The sequence below is a fragment of the Apium graveolens genome, chromosome 8 (genome assembly GCF_009905375.1).
Source record: "Apium graveolens cultivar Ventura chromosome 8, ASM990537v1, whole genome shotgun sequence".
NCBI classification, from domain to species: Eukaryota; Viridiplantae; Streptophyta; class Magnoliopsida; order Apiales; family Apiaceae; genus Apium; species Apium graveolens.
This window is the reverse complement of record NC_133654.1, coordinates 49,052,902-49,073,075: the sequence shown is the minus strand read 5'-3', so window position 1 is coordinate 49,073,075 and position 20,174 is coordinate 49,052,902. Positions and strand designations below refer to the sequence as shown.

General features: G+C 38.8%; 1 non-coding gene across 1 annotated transcript; it reads right to left on the bottom strand.

The window, feature by feature from the left end:
- Positions 1 to 5,289: 5,289 nt before the first annotated feature.
- LOC141682354 (small nucleolar RNA R71) lies at positions 5,290 to 5,396 on the bottom strand. Its single transcript, XR_012559756.1, has one exon. It is a non-coding gene; the product is annotated as a small nucleolar RNA R71 (small nucleolar RNA).
- Positions 5,397 to 20,174: the final 14,778 nt, after the last annotated feature.

Genomic DNA, 20,174 nt, shown 5'->3' with positions numbered 1-20,174 from the left:
TTTCCAACTTTCTTTAAGATTTCAAATGGACCAACGTATCGTGGCTTCAATTTACCCTTGCTGCGAAATCTGGTCAACCCTTTCTATGGTGATATTTTGAGTAACACATGCTCTCCTTCTTGGTAGTCCACATCTTTTCTAGCTTGATCTGCGTATTTGCGTTGTCGATTTTGCGCTGCATCTAGTCGTTCTACCTTTTCTTTGGTCTGCTGATTAATTCTGGACCCAAAATCTTGCGTTCTCCAACTTTATCCCAATATACCGGTGATGTGCATTTTCTTCCATATAAAGCTTCGTAAGGTGGCATTTCGAGGCTCGCGTGATAGCTTTTATTGTATGAAAATTCGACTAAAGGTAAATGCTTGTCCCAACTGCCTTCGAATTCAATCGCACAAACTCGTAACATGCGATTGTCTGGATAGTTCTTTCACTTTGCCCATCAGTTTGCGGATGATAAGGGGTGCTCATATTTAATTTGGTTCCAAGACATTCTTGAAATTGTCTCCAAAATCTTAAATTGAAACGGGGATCTCGATTACATACGATAGATATGGGAACTCCATGTCGCATCAAAATTTCCTTGAGATATAAGTGCACTAGCTTGTCGAGTGAAAATCTTTCATTAATCGGTAGAAAATGTGCCGACTTCGTTAGTCTGTCAATGATTACCCATATCGCGTCATGATTTGCTTTGGTTCTTGGAAGACCTACCACAAAATCCATTGCTAGATGTTCCCATTTCCATTCTGGAATATCCAATGGCTGCAGTAATCCACTTGGACGTTGATGTTCAGCTTTGACTCGCTGGCATGTGTAGCATTTATATAGTCACTCTGCTATCTCCTTCTTCATATTTGGCCACCAAAAGTTTTCCTTCAGATCATGGTGCATTTTTATATTTCTTGGATGTATGGAGTATTTCGAACTGTGAGCATCTTGTAATATTTCTTCCTTCAGTTCTTCCATATTAGGGATCCAGATTCTTGATGCAAAGCGTAGAATTCCTTTGTTATCCTTCTGGGTTGTGATTTCTTCTCCCGTTAAGTTGTCATCTTGACCAATCACTTCTTCTTGACATCGTCGAATCTTTTCTAACAATTCCGGATGGAAAGTCATTTCGTAAATAGTTTCAGTAGATTCATTGGGAACACGAATCTCAATTTCCAACTTGTCAAATTCCTTGGCCAATTCTTTAGATGAAGTTAACAAATTCAATCTTTCTTTTCGGCTCAGTGCATCTGCCACAACGTTTGCTTTCCCTGGATGATAGCTAATCGTAACATTGTAATCTTTGATCAACTCTAACCATCATCGTTGCCTCATGTTAAGTTCCTTCTGCGTAAAGATATACTTTAAACTTTTATGATCTTTATAAATTACGCATTTTTCGCCGTAAAGATAGTGTCTCTATAGTTTCAATGCAAATACGATCGCTGCTAACTCCAGATCATGTGTAGGATATTTCTGTTCATGAGGTTTTAATTGTCTCGAGGCATATGCAATTACATTCCCATGTTGCATCAGTACACATCCTAGTCCGCGGTGTGAAGCGTCACTGTAAATGACAAAATCTCCATGCTCATCAGGCAATACAAGTACCGGTGCGATTACTAACCGATTCTTCAGTTCTTGAAAACTTTCCTCATATTTGTCATCTCATACGAACTTTTCACTTTTTCAAGTCAACTTGGTCAGTGGCATTGCTATTTTCTCAAAATCCTTGACAAACCTTCTATAGTATCCTGCTAATCCTAAGAAACTTCGAACTTCTGTTGGTGTCTTCGGCCTTTCGCAATTTAACACAGCTTCAATCTTTGCTGGGTCAACTTGAATGTCTTCCCTACTAATAATATGCCCTAAAAATTGTACTTCCTTCAACCATAATTCACATTTCGAGAACTTCGCATACAGCTGCTCGTTTCTTAGAATTTCTAAAGCAATCCTCAAATGCTCGGCATGTTGTTCTTCAGTCTTCGAATAAATCAAGAGGTCATCAATAAATACAATCACGAATTTATCCAAGTACCTCTTGAATACCGTATTCATCAAATTCATGAATGCTACTGGCGCGTTGGTCTAACCGAATGCCATTATAAGAAATTCATAATGTCCGTACCTGGTACAAAAAGTAGTCTTGGGAATATCTTCAGCTTTAATCTTCAATTGATGATAGCCCGATCTCATATCTATCTTAGAAAACCATGCGGCTCCTTTTAGGTGATCAAACAAATCATCGATTCGTGGTAGAGGATATTTATTCTTGATAGTTAGCTTATTCAATTCCCGATAATCGATGCATAATCGCATGCTGCCGTCTTTTTTCTTTATGAACAATATCGGTGCACCCCATGAGGATGCACTGGGTCTTATGATTCCCCTGTCTAGTAGATCTTGTAATTATATTGACAATTCTTTCATCTCGATTGGTGCCATTTGATATGGAGCTTTCGAAACTGGTTCTGTACCTAGCACTAAATAATTGTAAACTCAATCTCTTGGTCCGGCGGTAACCCTGGAAGCTCATCAGGAAAGACATCAGGATATTCACATACTACTGGAATATCTTCTATCTTGGGACTTCTCTTTTCTGTATCCAACACATAGGCTATATACATCTCACATCTCTGTCGAAGCAATCGTTTGGTCTGCATTATTGTCAGAAATTTCTTTCGCTGTTTTTCGCCCCTGAACATTACCGTTGCATTTTCCGCAGTTCGCAATTTTACCTTCTTGCTCGCACAATCGATCTGGGTATTATGAGAAGCTAACCAATCCATTCCTAAAATAATGTCAAACTCTCTTAACTTAAAGGAATCAGGTTTACGGAGAAATAATGTCCGGCTATTTCGATATCGCACGCATGACATACTCGATCTACCGGAACTTGATCGTCATTTGCTAATTTTAGAATTAACATCTCGCCCAACCATTCAGTTTCACAATATATCTTATTGATAAATTCTTCAGAAATAAAAGATCGTGTAGCTCCAGAATCAATTATTACTTTTGAATTTACTGAGTTCACCAAAAGTGTACCTGCAATCACGCTAGGACTCTGCACGGCTTCTTTCATTGTCATGTTAAAAGTCCTTGCTCTTGGCTGATTATACTGTGGTGGAGGTGGTAATGCCAACACTTTAGGATTACTAGCTGCCATTAATGGTCCTTTGCAATTCCTAGCTGTTGAGTGACATTTATGAAACTTTATAAAGCTCTAATAATCTCTGGATTGATGCGTTTGTACTAAAGTTTTTAAGTATTTTAACGTGTTTTCTAGTATTTTTGCATTTCAGGCATTATCTAGGTAATCAGGTGAATTAGCATTGTTTTGGTGCTACTATAGTGTCTAGATGGTGATGGAATAAAAGCTCGCGAAGACCGGCTCGAATCTGCAAGAAAAAATGGAAGAAGTCAATTTTGGCAGAAGGCCAGCGCGCCCGCGCTGAACTAGCGCGCCCGCGCTGAACTAGCGCGCGCCCGCGCCGAAGTACAGGAAGCTAGCGCGCCCGAGCCATGTCGGGATAATAAAATCCTGATTCTATTGCAATTCTATTTTCTGGACTCCTGGGCTGATTGGACTGTTATATATTGATAACTCAAGATCGGTTTTTAATAAGGAGACTTACCAGAGCACAAGGAGAAGATGACAAGAGACCTATAGCATAATTCAACAAAGGCAAAGACGATCTAGTTTATTCTTGTGAATCTCTATTTTGAGTTGTAACCTTGGATGCTCGTTTCTTGTTTAGTTGAACCTATACTCTTGTTTGTACTTGGTTTTAATTATTCGTTATAAAGACTACGTTTTATATACCATGCTTTCATCGGAACCCGCGTTGATAATGAGTTCGATTATGGGCTAGTCGTTATCATGGGGTTCTAGCGGATTTATTTATGGATTTCTTTAGTTAAATTGTTTGATGCTTTAGTATGTGGTGATTGTATGATATCCTAGTATTGGTTGTGCGTATTCGTCTTATGAGCGTCGTGAACTTTTAAGATAGTTTTTTAATTCTTAATGAAGCGAAAGTGAATTTAAGGATTTAGAACTTGCCATGCTAGCATAGGTTCATGTATTGTCATGCATGATTCGTAGGTAATTTTAACCATCTTACTTGCCCTATGTAATCAAGATAGATAACTTATGCTTAAACCGTTATGTTGTCAAATTCTATAAATATATATGGTCTCCATATAATTGGTGTCTATTCAGCTTCTACCTCTTTTGTGGATGTCTGGTAGTATGGTACTCGCGCAACGAAAGTTGGCGTTTATCAGTTTAATGTTATCTGATTAGTATCATCACCATTGCATGCTAAGGTTAAGATCAATGAAGCTATTGAATGAAGTATTTAATGAAGTTAGAATCCCATGTTTGTCATACTTATTAATTCAATCAATCTTATTCTCGTAGTTATAATTATTAGTTTAATTCTTAGTTATAAACAACCTCAATTAGTTATCATCTTAGCATTGAATAATAACCCTACATTGTTGCTTAAGTGTGTGAATTAATTAGTTAACCAATACAGTCTCTGTGGAAACGAACTAAAAAAGATTCTATACTACTTGCGAACGCATATACTTGCATGAATTTTAGCGCGTATTTAGCGACTAACAAGTTTTTGGCGCCGCTACCGGGGACTACAGTGTTAATTGATAGTTTATGTGCTTTCCTTCAGTGGTCGTTAAAGTTCATTGACTCGGACATCGTTACTTATCTATTTTCTTGTCTTATTTCAGGTACTCTAGCGAGGGTGTATGCATACGCGTTCGCGTACTCGTAAGAGAACACTAGATAAAGCTGAGGAAGAAGTTGTGGTAGTTTGGAAGGAAGTTTTTGAGGAAGAAAATAAGGTAGAAGAAGAAGAGAAAGTCGAAGAACCAGTTATAGTAGCAATGGGAGATCAAGCAGAAAATCCGAAGGCTTTGATGGATTATTCTCAGCCTAAGATTAATGACATTCAGTCAAGCATCATCAGACCGGCCATCAGGGCTAAAACTTTTGAGATCAAGTCAAGCACAAATCAGATGATACAAAACTCAGTTCAGTTTGGGGGTTCTCCTACTGAAGACCCCAACAAGCATATCAGGGATTTCATCGAGATCTGCGACACTTTCAAATTCAATGATGTGACTGAAGACGCTATCAAGCTACGCCTATTCCCATTCTCTATAAGGGACAAGGCTAAGTGATGGTTACACTCTCTGCCAGCAGGATCTATCACCACTTGGGAGGATCTTTCGTAAAAGTTTCTCACTAAATTCTTCCCCATGGCGAAGACTGCTGCAATCAGGAATGCTCTTACCCAGTTTTCTCAGCAAATAGGGGAATCTCTATGTGAGGCTTGGGATCGATATAAGGAAATGCTAAGGAAGTGCCCACACCATGGCATGCCTGATTGGATGATTATTAATTGCTTCTACAATGGATTGGGTGCTACTTCTAGACCCATGCTTGATGCAGCTACGAGCTAAGAGCCTTGTGGGCTAAGAGCTATGATGAAGTTTATGAACTTATAAAACTGATGGATGCTAATGAATACCAGAATCCTTCCCAGAGACTGACTCAAGGTAAAGTCGCAGGAATTCTGGAGTTGGACGCAGCTACTGCTATCGCTGCCCAACTTAAAGCTTTGACGATGAAGGTGGACACTTTGTCTAATTATGGATTAAATCAAATCGCAAGTATCTGTGAGCTTTGTGTTGGTGCCCATGAGACTCATCAGTGCACAATTTCTAGTGAATCAGCTCAGTTCGTGAGCAACTTCCAGCGATCGCAGCAACCAGTACCACCCACCTATCATCCCAACAACCGTAATCATCCTAATTTCAGTTGGAGCAATGGTCAAATTGCGGTTCAACGGCCCTATCAACAGTACCCAGCTAAACAGTACAACCCCCTGGTTTTCAGCAACCACAATATGCACCTAGACAGCAACTCCAGCTGCAACAAGCCAATAAAAAATCTGAATTAGAAGAGTTGAAGCTTATGTGCAAGAGTCAAGCTGTTTCTGTCAAGACCTTGGAAAATCAAATTGGGCAAATTGCCAATGCCTTGCTAAATCGTCAGCCTGGTACATTACCTAGTGACACTGAAGTGCTAGGAAAGAGGGAAGCTAAGGAGCAGGTAAAGGCAATCACTTTCTGGAAAGGTTGCGAATTCCGAACAAACTCAAGAGTTGACTGAAGAAGTTGGGGCTGAGAAAGAAGTAGTGCAACAGGACAAAGAAGTGGAACCAAGGAAGACTACTGTTGAGCATACTCCGCCTGAGGCTAATACAAGGGAGAAACAGATCTATCCTCCACCGCCTTTTCCCAAGCGGTTGCAGAAGAAAAAGCTTGACAAGCAATTTGAGAAGTTTCTGGAGGTGTTCAAGAAACTTCATATCAACATACCTTTTGCCGAGTCTCTCGGGCAGATGCCTAGTTATACAAAGTTTATGAAAGGTATTCTCTCTCGGAAGGTGAAGCTAGATGATTTAGAGACAATCGCTCTCACGGAGGAATATAATGCTCTGCTGCAACAGAAGTTGCCTCCAAAGCTTAAAGATCCAGGAAGCTTCACTATTCCATGTACTTTTGGAAAAGTATCTTTTGACAGATGCTTATGTGATTTGGGAGCTAGCATCAATCTGATGCCTTTGTCAATTTTTAAGCAGTTAGATTTACATGATCCCAAACCGACTTATATGACCTTGCAATTGGCCGACCATTCTATTACATATCCGCAAGGTATTGTGGAGGATGTCTTGGTCAAGGTTGATAAACTCATCTTTCCTGCTAATTTTGTAATTCTTGATTTTGAGGAGGATAAGAAGATTCCCATAATCTTGGGAAGACCTTTCCTGGCGACTGGTCGAACCTTGATAGATGTGTAGAAGGGTGAGCTCACCATGCGAGTTCTGGATCAGGATATCAATTTTAATGTGTTCAATGCTATGAAATTCCCTACTGATAATGAGGAGTGGTTAAAAGTGGAGTTGGTTGACTCGGTGGTCACATCAGAACTTAATCAATTGCTAAGGTCTGATGTCGTAGAAAAACCCTTATTGAAGAATTCAGATAGTGAAGATGACGAAAGGGAAGAATAATTGTAATATTTGAATGCTTCTCCCTGGAAAAGGAAAATTGATATGCCTTTTGGATCTCTTGGAATGGAGGAATTGAACAAAGCTCCTAAACGCCTCAAGCCTTCTATTGAGGAAGCTCCCACTCTTGAGCTTAAGCCTTTACCTGAACATTTGAGGTATGCATTTTTAGGTGATGCTTCTACTCTGCCTGTTGTTATTGCATCTGACCTTTCAGGTAGTGATGAGGAAAACCTTTTGAGGATTCTAAGAGAATTTAGGTTGGAAATTGGATGGACTATAGCAGATATCAAGGGAACAGCCCTTCTGACTGTATGCATAAAATTCTTCTAGAGGAAGGTAGCAAACCTACGGTCGAGCAGCAAAAAAGACTTAATCCTATCATGAAGGAAGTAGTGAAGAAAGAAATTCTTAAGTGGCTAGATGCAGGGATCATCTACCCTATTTCTGATAGTTCCTGGGTAAGCCCAGTTCAGTGTGTGCCAAAGAAAGTTGGAATTACTGTGATAGCAAATGAGAAGAATGAGCTTATTCCTACAAGGGCAGTCACGCGGTGGAGAGTTTGCATGGACTATAGGAAGCTAAACAAAGCCACTCGAAAGGATCGCTTTCCTTTGCCCTTTATTGATCAGATGCTCGACAGGTTGGCCGGTCATGAGTATTATTGTCTTCTAGATGGATATTCGGGTTACAATCAGATTTGTATCGCTCCAGAAGATCAGGAGAGAACTACCTTCACTTGTCCATTTGGTATTTTCGCCTTCAAATGAGTTTTTTTTGGTCTGTGTGATGTGCCAGCCAAATTTCAGAGATGTATGATGGTCATCTTTTCTGACATAATTGGCCAGAATGTGGAGGTGTACATGGACGACTTCTCAGTCTTTGGAAATTCTTTTGATGAATGCTTGTAAATCTTGGACATGTTCTCAAAAGGTGTGTTGAGACCAATCTGGTTCTCAATTGGGAGAAATGTTACTTTATGGTGCGTCAGGGCATTATTCTCGGGCACAAGGTTTCTAGTAAGGGTCTTGAGGTGGATCAGGCCAAGGTGGGAGTCATTGGAATATTCCTCCACCCATTTCTGTTAAGGGAATTCACAGTTTTCTTGGTCATACATGTTTCTACAGGCGTTTCATCAAAAACTTCTCGAAAATTTCAAAGCCTTTGTGCAGTCTGTTAGAGAAAGATGTTCCTTTTAAGTTTGATGACGAGTGCCTTGCAGCTTTTGAGACATTGAAGAAGAGTTTAATCACGGCACCGATCATAACTGCACCTGATTGGAATGAGCCTTTTGAGATGATGTGCGATGCAAGTGACTATAGGAATGAGCAGTTCTTGCATAAAGGAAGAACAATATATTTCATGTGGTCTACTATGCTAGTAAGACCCTAAATGGTGCCCAGTTGAATTATCCTACTACGGAGAAAGAACTTTTGGCTATTTTCTATGGTTTTGAGAAATTTTGATCTTATCTACTTGGGACTAAGGTGACAGTTTTCACTGATCACGCCGCAATTCGATATCTCGTCTCAAAAAAGGACTCGAAGCCTAGATTGATTAGATGGGTTCTTTTGCTCCAAAAATTTGAACTAGAGATCAAGGACATAAAAAGAACTGAAAATCAAGTCGGTAACCATCGCTCGTGTTTAGAAAATCTTAATGATACTTCATTGGATAAGACATTGATAAATGAGTCTTTTCCCGACGAGCAACTATTTGGAGTGCAAGAAGAAGAACCGTGGTTTGCGACATTGTGAACTACCTTGTGAGTAATATCATGCATCCCGACTTATCTTATTCTCAAAGGAAGAAGTTACTACATGAGGTGAAGTGGTATATGTGGGATGAGCCATTTCTCTTTCACCCAGGAGCTGACCAAATCATCAGGAGATGTATTCCTTACAGCGAAACGGGGGGGGGGGGGGTCTTGCGAAATTTCCACTCAACAGCTTATGGAGGATATTATGGTGGAGAAAATATAGCAGTTCGTGTTCTTCAAGCAGGTTTCTTTTGGCCGACGTTGTTTAAAGATGCTCATTAGTTCGTTTTGAAATGTGACCGATGTCAACGTGTGGGTAATATGTCTAAAAGGGATGAGATGCCTCTTAATATGCTTCTCGAGGTTGAGGTCTTCGATGTTTGGGGAATTGATTTCATGGGGCCATTAGTCTTATCTTGTAACAATCAGTATATTCTGTTGGCGGTTTATTACGTGTCGAAATGGGTTAAAGTCAAGGCATTGCCAACGAACGATGCGAAAGTGGTACTTAATTTTCTTTACAAGCAGATATTCACAAGGTTTAGAACTCCAAGAGTCATAATCAGTGATGAGGGGTCGCATTTTTGTAATCGCAAGTTCACTGCTATGATGAAAAGGTATAATGTGATCCATCGCATTGCTATGGCTTATCATCCTCAGACGAATGGTCAAGCTGAGGTATCTAACAGAGAGATCAAGCGCATTTTGGATAAAGTGGTGTGTCCATTAAGGAAGGATTGGTCTTTGAAGCTTGATGAAGCTGTTTGGGCGTATAGAACAGCATATAAGACTCTGTTGGGAATGTCGCCGTTTCATTTGGTTTATGGTAAGGGGTGTCATTTCCTGTAGAGCTCGAGCATAAGGCATATTGGGCTTTGAAGAAGTTGAATCTGGACTTGGATGCAGCTGGAAAGAAAAGGATGCTTCAATTGAATGAACTTGATGAGTTTCGACTTCAAACTTATGAGAACAACAAAATGTATAAGGAGAAAGTCAAGAGGTGGCACGATAGGGGTCTAGTGCTCAATTCATTTGTGCCAGGGCAACAAGTTCTTTTGTTCAACTCTCGTCTCCGTCTTTTTCCTAAAAAGTTGAAGTCAAGATGGTCAGGGCCGTTCATTGTCAAAAGTGTGTTTCCATATGGAGCGGTAGAAATTTTTTAGAATGATCCGGTCCAAGTGTTCAAGGTAAATGGTCAAAGATTGAAGCATTATTATGGTGACACGATAAACCGTGAGTTAGTTAGTGCCGTTTTATTGTCCATTTGATCTCAATATTCTACATCGAACTAGCGACGTAAAAGAAGCACTTCTTTGGAGGCAACCCAAGTATGTTGTACATTAGTAAGTGGAGGAAGCAAGAGGAAAAGAGAAAAACACAAAAAAACGAGAAAAAGAAAAAAAATCAGGGCCAACTACAGAAGCTGGGCGCGCGGACGCGCCGATCAAGCGCGCGGCCGCGCAGTTTTTCCAGTAACCAAGCGCGCCCGCGCTAATCTAGCGCGTGCCCGCGCCGGTTTTCCAGAGAGTGAGCGTGCCCGCACTGTCCTAGCACGTGGCCACGCCGGGTCTATTCGGAAAAAAAAATTATTTCAGCAGTTTATTAAGCTAAAATCGGGACTTTTACTCCAAAATCAATTCCAACCCAATTTTTACTCTTCCACATCCCATAATTCCCTCTCCTAATCAATTCTATTATTCCCATGATTTCCATAATCAATTCCCACTTCTATTCCTTATAGAATTCACACCTCTCCACCTATAAATACATACACTTACACACAACTTCTCCATCACATCACAAACTCTCAAATACAAATTCTTTCTAAACACTTAAGCTTTTATTCTTTCTTCTTAATCCTGATGGCACCCAAGAGAAAAAGAACACAAGTGGGAAGCAGCACCACCGATTCTTCATCTGTAGGTGGTCTGAGGCCCAGATTTTCTACTCCTGAGGCTGAGGAGGAGTACACGAGGGTTATCTCGAAGCCTATTGCTAAGGAGCGCGATTTTCTGCCACCAGGGAAGGATGGTAAGTTGTTAGAGATGATTCTCGAGATGGGCTGGGTTTCTTTTTGTGAGGCGCCCGCTGCTGTGCCCATGAGTGTTGTGGGGAGTTCTATGCAAACGCCAAGGCGGAGAAGAATGGGTTCATAGTGGTGAGGGGGAGGACTGTAGAGTACAGTGCTGATGCTATCAGGGCAGTGATTAAGCAGCCCGCAAGGAAGGTGGGACAGGACACGTGGAACTTGGAATGATAAGAATCCGGAGGACTTTGATTTGGATCTCATCGTTGCTACTCTCTGTGTTCCTAAGACTCATTGGAAGTTCAAGAGGGGCACTACTGATTACTCCACGTTCCCGGCATCGTGCATGAACAGGTTTTCACGGGCTTTGAACTCGTTTATTTGTGCTAACATCATGCCATCTTCGCATGTACATGAGATAACTATGGAGCGTGTTCATTTACTGTGGGGTATTTTGCAGGGTGATTACATTGATTTGGGGATAGTGATATATCAGGGGATTTTGAGATTCTTGAGGGGAGGTACTACATGTGCTATTCTGTACGCGTCAGTTGTGACGAAGTTGTGCGTGGCGGTTGGAGTTCATCGGCTAGCACATGAGCAACTTCAGCTTCCCAGTGCTCATATTGACAGTTCTACGCTGCAGAGCATGCAAGAGTTGTATGGAGGGAAGCCCGATCCTAAGGGGCTTGGTTATTCATATGATCATTTTCTAGGTGGTGTGCCTATGGAAGCAGCTACAGCAGGAGATTCTCAGCATGCCCGTAGAGCAGCTTGGAGAGCTCAATATGTAGAGGAGGTTGGTTCATCGCAGCAACAGCAGAAGGCAGCAAGAGCAGAGTTGGGAGCTGGTTTGAGTTCGACGCAGTATAGGCGTCTCACGAGGAGGATGGATGTTATGCACGACATCCATAGTTGGTTCGTATATGATCTCACCCAGGCACTTGGGAAAGCTTTTAGAGTCACCGGTGTTGACATCCAGTGGCTATTTTTTGGTGAGGATTCAGTGTATCCGCCTCCAGACACGCCTGACACTCCACCCGTTGAGGGCGATGATTCTGATTCACAGTAGGTATGCCTGATTCCTTACTATTACCTTCACTGAGGACAGTGAATATTATAAGTTTGGGTGTAGTAGTTGAAGGAATATAGTTTGTGTGAGTCTCATATAGTTTGCATATTCATGATAGTTTTATTTCATATAGTTGCATATTTTGGTATGTAGTTTTTTTTATAGTTTTATAATAATTTGTTAATGTAGTTTCATGTATTTGTATTATAACATGATCCCTTAGATAATTTTCCGATTAACTTGTGATATTGATGCTAGTGTAGGATGTCGTGTTTGGTGATATTGAGTCTTTTTGGATTAATTTGCATGCTAGAGACACTTGTATTTTACTAAGTCTTATAGGCTGCTAGAGTACTAGATCATAGTCATGATTTGTTTGATTGTCGAGGTTTAATCGCTTGTTTATATTTGGAATTTAGGGTATTCTCTTAATAATAAAAGACATGGATATTTAAAAAATTGGAGAAATTGGATTTCATTGCTAGTATGTGGCTAGGTGTCAATTGCCTAGTAGCCGACTCATATTTATATGAGTAGTCTAGGGTTGAACGAGATGGAGTGAAACGCACTCGTTTAGAAATTTATGAAAATAGAAAAAAAGTAAAAACAAGAGAGAAGAATAAGTGTTATGCATAACTGATCACGAGTGGGCTCTTTAGTACTCGAGTTATTAAGTTCTTAGGGGACTTTGTGCCTAGTGACCTAAGGCTTTTATAGTCTGGGATTTGCTAACATAACGCTCGCTACATGGATACAATTGTATAAGTCTTTTGTGGACCTCACTCATTGCACGATCAAATAAGCATACTTGTGTTGTGTTATTCTGAATAAAAGCATGAATCCATAAAAACTCTGATATAAGAATTGAAGTGTTTTAACGTGTTTTCTAGTGTTTTTGCATTTCAGGCATTATCTAGGTAATCAGGTGAATTAGCATTATTTTGGTGCTAATATAGTGTCTAGGTGGTGATGGAATAAAAGCTCGCGAAGACCGGCTTGAATCTGCAAGAAAAAATGAAAGAAGTCAATTTTGGCAGAAGGCCAGCGTGCCCGCGCTGAACTACCGCGCGGCGGCGCCGAAGTACAGGAAGCCAGCGCGCCAGTGCTGATGAAGCGCGCGGTCGCGCCCTGTCGGGATAATAAAATATTGATTCTATTACAATTCTATTTTCTGGACTCCTGGGCTAATTGGACTGCTATATATTGATAACTCAAGATCATTTTTTAATAAGGAGATTTACCAGAGCACAAGGAGAAGACGACAAGAGACCTATAACACAATTCAATAAAGGCGAAGACGATCTAGTTTATTATTTTGAATCTTTGTTTTGAGTTGTAATCTTGGATGCTCATTTCTTGTTTAGTTGAACCTATACTCTTGTTTGTACTTGGTTTTAATTATTCGTTATAAAGACTACGTTTTATATACCATGCTTTCATCGAAACCCACGTTGATCATGAGTCCGATTATGGGCTAGTCGTTATCGTGGGGTTCTAGCAGATTTATTTATGGATTTCTTTAGTTAAATTGTTTGATGCTTTAGTATGTGGTGATTGTATGATATCCTAGTATTGGTTGTGCGTATTCGTCTTATGAGCGTCATGAACTTTCAAGATAGTTTGTTAATTCTTAATGAAGCGAAAGTGAATTTAAGGATTTAGAACTTGCCATGCTAGCAAAGGTTCATGTATTGTCATGCATGATTCGTAGGTAATTTTAACCATCTTACTTGCCCTATGTAATCAATATAGATAACTTGTGCTTAAACCGTTATGTTGTCAAATTCTATAGACATATAGGGTCTCAATATAATTGGTGTCTATTCAGCTTCTATCTCTTTTGTGGATGTCTGGTAGTATGGTATTCGCGCAACGAAAGTTGGCGTTTATCAGTTTCGTGTTATCTGATTAGTATCATCACCATTGCATACTAAGGTTAAGATCAATAAGGCTATTGAATGAAGTATTTAATGAAGTTAGAATCCCATGTTTATCATACTTATTAATTCAATCAATCTTATTCTCGTAGTTATAATTATTAGTTTAATTCTTAGTTATAAACAACCTCAATTAATTATCGTCTTAGCATTGAATAATAACCATACATTGTTGCTTAAGTGTGTGCATTAATTAGTTAACCAATACAGTCTTTGTGGGAATGAACTAGAAATGATTTTATACTACTTGAGAACGCGTATACTTGCGTGAATTTTAGCGCGTGTTTAGTGACTAATAGTAGCGACATGTCCGTTCTTTCCACACTAGAAACAATTAACTTCTGTTTTTCGCGCTGGAAATTCATTAGAATAGTGCCCCTTCTATTTACATTTGAAACACGTCACATTTTCCTTGATGCAGACGCCGGTATGTTTTTGACCACAAGTTTTGTAGTACGACACTGGGACTCTGACAATTTCCTGCTGGTTGGGAGCTTGGAAATGATTACCTATTTTCGTGTTGCCTTGTCCTATCCATTTGCAATTCATATTTGTCCGGGATTGGAATCCCGGCTTCCTTCCGGAATGGTTCTGGAAACTTTCTTGTCCTCTTTCCTTTTGGGATCTTTTGCTTTCTCCCTAAATAATCATGGATTTCTGGACCATGGCGGTATAAGTTGTCAATTCAAAAAGTGCCACTTGGCCACGAATCTACGGTCATAATCCCTGTTGAAATCTTTGGGATCGTTTTTCTTCGATATCTATTTTTAGAAAATATATTTTATTACCCATTTTGGGAACGGCCAATTCAGTAAACTTGGTTTCGTATTCTTTCACGGACATACTTCCTTGCTTCAATTCTAAAAACTTAGTCTGCATTTGATTCTTCACATAGCGAGGAAAATGTTTCTCTAAAACCAGCTCTTTAAACCTATACCAGGTTACAATGTCTTCACCTTCTAACGCTTTCCTAGATTCCCACCAATAATTCGCTTTCTCTTTGGCGCCATTTTCTGATAACAAAACAAATAATTTCTTTTCAACATTTTGTTAAACAATTGACAGTAAATAAAGAAACAATTTATCATGTATTAACAAAAATTTAAATAATGATTTATGAAGGAAAAAGAATAATTTGCTTAATATAAAAATAAGAAATTTAGACAATCAGTTGACATGATTTGTAACTTGTAATGAAAATGATGGTACACTTTTTTTTGACACTAAAGTATGGAAAACTGTAAAATGATAAAGTAAATGTAAATGCTGTAAAACTGTAAAGACTAAAATTTAGATAAAAGAAATTTTGAAAAAGTTCATTTTATATATAACACCAGCCTCTGGTGTAGATGCTTGGTACAAAAATTCTCGCTTAAAACTGTCCTGGCTGCTGCTACTACAAGTCAAGCTAACTACTACACACATACATCACTAACTATACTATACTAGACTGCATCTATCTACATCAGTCACATATACTACACATCTGATTTCCTGCCGTCAGATCATAAAATCCTGGCGGAATACGCCTCAGCTCATCCCGGAGTATCTGGAAAACTGTCTGTGCCAAATGAAGTACCCTATAAAACTCCACATAAGAAGGCGGCCCGTCATGTGTCAAAGTATCTAACTCAAAGGTAGCACTCATCACAGTGGACTGCAGCCTATGTCTCATCATATAATCCAGCTGAAGTACGGCTAATGGTCCTCGGTCTCTCTATCAAACAAATGCATAATCTCCCTACACTAGGATCTCCAATAATCAGCATCCTCTCTCACAATACTGTAATCATGATACGGTACCATATATGGCTGTGCAACATGTCCTACTAACTCCTGTGATGAAACTCTCTGCATCCCTGCAGCACCCTGTTGTGGTAATCCCAACTGTAACCCTACATCATGCTCACCAATACCCTCAACCGGGGCCATCTGATATATCTCTGGCTCCGTGGCATGCACCTGAATAGGGGGTAACACTGCTGGTGGTGGAAACTCTGGCTCAACCTCTGGTATAAACTAATACTCTATCGAAAGTGGAGGTGCAAACATCAGCTCAAAAAACTCTGGTGGATCAAACATCTCTACTGGATCAGGAATTAGCTCTGGCACTGGTTGTTACGACCGGCATTTTATATAATATTATTTGAGAATTTGGTATAATATTAAGTCAAATGAAAATATATTCAATGATTGTACGTTTGTGTGAGTGAAAATTTCTGCATTATAAATTTGCTTTGGGTAATATATGATTTTTCAAAGCAAGAGTTTATTTAATTTCTTTATTTTTGATTTATAAGGAATATTCTAAGCTTTGGAAAAATCTTCTTTTAAAAGGCATTTTGTTCACAAATTTTGAAAATGATTTTATAAAGTCTCTAAAAATACAAGTTAATTTATGGTATAAATTTTATAATTTTTGAACTTGTATTTTATTTTATAAAAATAAATCATTATAAATTTTAGTTGTCATATTTATCAAATTACATGAATAACCTTGCATGCAAACTCTCTTCTATTTAATCAAAGGGCAAAGAAGACATTCTCAACCCTACTAACTCACATTTTGCTAACCAATTTACCCCTTTACCCTTGCATGCAAATCTACCTAACTATATTGGAGGGTTACTCTTGTAAAATCTCAAACCCACTCACATTATAGTCAAATCAATGCATAAAAACAAGTCCAAGAAGTGATCATCACCTCACTTCACCCCACCACTTCACTCTCTTCTCCCTCCCTCCTCCCTCACCTCTCGGTTTTTCCCCTCCCCTCTCGGCAACCACCAAAACCGAGCCCCATCCCCTTCTTTCTTCAACTCTCACTCAAACAATCATCTTATATCCAAGTAATTTTACTCCCTATATGTTATTCTTATATATATTTCAAAAGTTTAGAGTGAAAAACCTATGTTTTGACCTTGCATGGTGATGTTTTTGTTAAACTCAAAGTGAACCTCCTTGATTCTTGTGAATCTAAGGCTTTCACCATGAGATATAGTATCATAGGGTCAAGAATGGCTAGACATAAGAGTGTTACACTTTTGAAATGTTGTTCTTACCCTAATCCATTCGGCCATGACTTGATAGGAGCCGAATGGATGGTGTTTTGTTGCCTTGTTACATTTTTGTATATTTTGTGATGACAACGTGAATTTTATAGTAAAAGCTTGATAAAACCCTTTTGCATGCTAGTTGATCATTTAGTTGTAATCCATGTTAGGCTTGCATGTTGAATTATGATAAAAATTTATTTGGAAATCATGTTGCTTTGGCTTGAATGATCCGAAAGCATGCATGCATGTAAATCACTTTTGATTTTTTTTGGAAGTTTTGATCATTTAGATTCATGTTGTTAGTGAGCCTTAATTTCAGTAGGAATAATGTATTAATATTGATTTATACTTCTTATTGCATGGTAATAATTCGTGGTTATCTATTATAAAAAAATATATATATATCTTGTTGCTTCAAGAGCATAAAGGTTTGTGATTTGTAAAGAGTAGTCTCTTTTGTTTTGCCATAGTTGCACCTTAGGTAAGGATGATCTCACCAAGGTTATTTTGAGAAAAAGGGAGTTAGTTCAGTAGAATACCATGTATAAGTCTTTGTTTAAGTTTTGAGTTGTTGTTAGATAGGTTTGTCAAGTCAAAGCCTTGGAAAAATGAGAGTTATAGTTTCTGCAGAAAAATCAGTTTAGTACCCTGAGGTTTAGAGTGAGTTTTGACCATGTCATTGATGTGCACTTTGAGGCCCAAGCTACCAGAAGTTAGTATGGGGAGTATATAATAGGTTTTAGGAGTTGGTTGGAGGTTTGCATGTCATTTGGTTAGGTGCACAAGTAGAATAACAAAATCTGTCCAGCAGGGGACAGTTTTGTTGCAACTTAGAAATAGGGAGATTTGGCCATGTCATGGGTAGGCCCTCATTAGGCCCAATTGGGCCTTAGTTAGAGGGTATGTCAGAGAAGTTTTGCCAACCATAGTTCATAGGATATGAGCTAGAACCATGTGTCACAAGTTAATTCAAGTCAGGGCATTTTCTGCCCAGAAAAACAGGGGAACCTTGGACTTTTAGCTTAGGCCCAAGAAGGCCCAAGCCAGGCCTTTGAGCCACATCAAGCTTGTGAGATGCCCTTAGGTCAGGAGAGTCTTGTGTAAAAATTTTGAAGAAAAACTTGTAGTTTAAGAGTGTCTAATGCACTCAAGAAACCTTAGTTACCATTCTGAAATTTGCACCAGTGAGCACTTTCACTTATCACATAGCTTTAGAACACTTAGAAGTGAGTATTAGGTCGACCACCATAGTTGTAAGATAGTATAAGGTCAGTAGAGCAAAAGGCACAAGTGAGGGTCAATAGGTTTTGGATAATTTAGGAAAGGCACATTGAGTTAGGAAGCCCAAATTTGAAGACTTTGTTTAGTTAGCGACCAAGTGACTTAAGTGGTGAGTCGAGATCATCCAAGCCTAGTGTGGCATTATGGTGTATATGATGTTATTTGGTATTAATATACGATATGTGATTATGTGGCTACGTGTGTACATTTGAAAATATAATGGTGGATATGAATTAAGTGCGTATAGGCCTAAGTGCCATCCATGTTTAATTTCGGGTTGTAAATAGGTTAAGATGGTAAGAATATATTATAATGAGGATTATTATTATTTATGTAGGATCTCGAGACGAGGGAAAACTTGCCATAAAAGTCGAGTGAAGCTCCAGTTGTTGCTCCTACCAGTCAGACCAGACCAGTCTATCTCAAGGCAAGTGATTCAACTTGACCTTCGTATTTACTGTAAACAGTTCATATATATATCGATGCAATTATCCTGAGTCATTTTGATATATTTAAATCAAGCGTATCTTTTGTTTATCTTTGAGTTACATAGAGATGCCATGAACCCTCGAGTACGTATTGCAAGTAGTTCAAAAGTCTTTCATGATAGTTTAATGCCATGATAAAATAGAGATTTGTTATAATACTTTATTGATCCTTTTGATTATCATGCTATTGATCCCTGAGAAATCTTGATATTGCACCCTGATGCTTTGATTCAACTCTTGAAATAACCTCGATAGAAACTTTATCTTGATACCTAAAAGCCAATCATTTCTTAAATTCATTCATGATTGTTTGATAACCCTATCCTTACCCTAAAGCTTGATACCCTGTTATATCTTGAGCTGATGATCACTTTCTTTATATTTTAACACCTCTATCCTATTGGAACCAGTGATGCTTATCTTCTTGATGTTCTAATACCTATACCTTGTCTACAACCATTGCTTTAAGCCTAGTTTGGCATTACTCTTTCATATTATCCAATAGCCTTGCTCAATTTCCTTGTCAAAGTTCTTGTTTATGGAAACCTCTCAATTACCCTAATATAGTAAAGTCTATTGGATCATGGCCCTAAGATTTAGTGTCATATTTCCAGTGTTTCAAGTTGATCTATAATCCCTTGATAAAAATGATTACAGTCGAAAGAGATTTTGTCATAAATCGGCATCAGTTTTTAAAATGATTAAAATGTGGATTTTTCAGTCCCAAAGGGGGATAAATGTTTTCTTTGAATGGTGGATCTGGGCTGAGACGCGAGTCCTTTCCACACTTATATTAGGCTTAAAAGTTGCCTAGGGATTCCCAATAATGTTTTAGAACCCAGCGAGGTTCGGGATTACTTCGCGGCTGATCACCGGCTGTAATCCGTAGCGTCATAAAATGATTTTGATTAAGAATGATTTTAAAATTGTTTTGATGCAAGCAAAATGATGCCAACTCACATAAGTTTTATCTCTTGTTATTATTGATTATGTCTTTCCATTGTCATTCCTAAAGGTATATCTCGATTTATGTTTTGCGTTGTACTGTTAGCACTTGTTGAGCTTTTGGCTCACTTCTTGCTTTACCCTGATATTACAGCTAGCAGCTATGGTTAGATTCAAGCAGACTGCCCGTAAGACCTGTGATGCTGATGCTTATGTTCGAGCTCAGGTAGAATAAGTAATAATAGCTGTGAGGATTCGGTATTTGTAATCAGATGTAATAGCTGGTAGTGATGGGCTGTTCCAAACCCTAAACTGTAAGATCTTGGATTGGTTGTGTATCCTTCATTAAAATGATGTAATAGCTATATTTATTTCGCTATTTAAGTTGGGGGTGTGATAGGTTTTGGTATCAGAGCTACGGTTTAGAGTCCCTGGACAGCCCAAATAGGTTATAGGATTTGTGTGTAGGTTATAGATATTATGCGAGAGAGTAGGTTAAGTAAATTATTATTAATACTC